This window comes from Tachyglossus aculeatus, chromosome 12, assembly GCF_015852505.1.
Source record: "Tachyglossus aculeatus isolate mTacAcu1 chromosome 12, mTacAcu1.pri, whole genome shotgun sequence".
Classification (NCBI taxonomy): Eukaryota; Metazoa; Chordata; class Mammalia; order Monotremata; family Tachyglossidae; genus Tachyglossus; species Tachyglossus aculeatus.
Window position 1 is genome coordinate 751,580 of NC_052077.1, and position 1,964 is coordinate 753,543.

The 1,964-nt window shown below is 48.3% G+C and overlaps 1 pseudogene; it reads right to left on the reverse strand.

Moving 5' to 3' along the window:
- Positions 1-294: 294 nt before the first annotated feature.
- LOC119935578 lies at positions 295-1,211 on the reverse strand (annotated as a pseudogene).
- Between the last annotated feature and the right edge of the window lie 753 nt (positions 1,212-1,964).

Genomic DNA, 1,964 nt, shown 5'->3' on the forward strand with positions numbered 1-1,964 from the left:
GAGATGTCTTAAAGGCAAGAGGAAGAAGTTACTACGTGTCAAATATTGATATAAGTGCTGGGGTAGATGCAAGTTAATCAGGTCAGACAGGGTCCCTGTCCTACATGGGACTCACAGTCTACGTAGGAGGGAAAACAGGTATGGAATCCTCATTTCACAGTTGAGGAAACTGAGGCCCTGAGAATTGAAGTGAGTTGTCCAAGGCCACACAGCAAGCAGTTGGCAGAACCTGGATTAGAACCCAGGTCTTCTGACGTCCAGGTCTGAGTTCTATCCACTAGGCAACCCTGCTTTTCAAGGAAGTTTCCCCTTGAGGACCCTGCCCAGGGTGGCTTTCATATCTTTGTTCCTCAAGCTGTAGATAAGGGGGTTCAGGGCGGGGGAGAGTACCGTGTAGAGCACAGATACCAGCAGGTCCAGCACTGAAGGGGAGTCAGAGGGCATTTTTAAGTGGGCAGTAAATCCACAGGAGAAAACTATGGCTATCACAGCAAGATGGGGCAGGCAGGTGGAGACGGCTTTGGTTCTGGTCTGTGCAAATGGGATCTTTAGTACAATGGACAAGATGTGGAAATAGGAAACCCCCATGGACAGGAAGCAGCCGAAATCCAACATGATGCTAATGCCTATCAGGACACAATAGAAGGCAAGCAGGACAGGGTTAATACCTGGGGGATGTCGCAGAAGTACTGGAGGATCACACTGGAGTCAAAAAAAGGCAAGGGAAAGATGTTGACGGTGTACAGGAGACCAGAGAGAGCACAGCTGAGGCAGGAGGCGGCAGCCATCTTCCCACAGGCCGCTCTATCCATGATGACATCATAGTGCACGGGGTGGCAAATGACCATGTGGCAGTCATAGGACATCACCGTGAGCAGAGTGATCTCCAGTGAAGCAAAACAAGTAAAGAAATAGAGTTGGGCAGCACAGCCTAGAAAGGAGATGGATCTATGGTCGGTCAGGGAGTTGTGGATGGACTGGGGAACAGTGATGGAGATGTAGCAGAGGTCAAAGACAGACAGGGGCCTGAGGAAGAAGTACTTGGGGGTGTGGAGGCATCAGTCGAGGATGGTGAAGGCAATGATGAGGAGATTACCCATTAGGGCCACCAGGTAGACCAGGAGGAACAATGTGGCATGGACTAGCTGCAGCTCCCGGACCTCCGAGAACTCCAGGAGGAGGAATTCCATCACAAATGTATGACTGGCCATTTCCCTAGAGGTTTTGTCACTTGCCTAGGGAAGAAGAAGCAAGGGAAGAAAATGGAGGCAATGTTGACACTAAGGAGGAGGATGAAAGAGGTGTCCAGGTTTCCAGCATTGCCAGAGGGCAGTTGCCCCTAGCATAGGGGAGAAGTGGTGTTGCTTATTTGATAGAGCTTGGGCCTGGGAGTCAGAAAGACCTTGGCTCTAATCCCGGCTCCAAGCCCTGACTGCTGGGTGACATTGGGCGACTCACCTAACTTATCTGGGCCTCAGTTATCTCATCTTTAAAATAAGGATTAAGACTGTGAGCCCCATGTGGGATGTAGACTGTGTCCAACCTGATTATTTTGTATCAACCTCTGCACTTAGTACAGTGCCTGGCACACAGTCAGTGTTTAACAAATCCTATGATTTTCATCACTCTTATCATTATTATTACATGAGATATCCTGCTCCTTTAAAATTAAAGGAAGATGAGTAAGTACAGTGGAAGAAAGAAAGCCTCCATATAATGGAATAAACATATGGTCCTGGGATTCAGGTGATGCACAATCTAATCCCAGCTCCACCAATGGCCTGCTGTATGCCCTTGGATAGAACCTCTCTGGGCCTCAGTTTTCTCATCCTTAAAATGGGGATAAGAAAACTGTTCTCCCTTCATCATAGCCTGGCATCCCCAAATGATATGGGGACTGTGTCAGGTAGGATTATCTTGCAACTACTCCAGTGCTCTGGCACTTATCAGAATTTTAATAAATA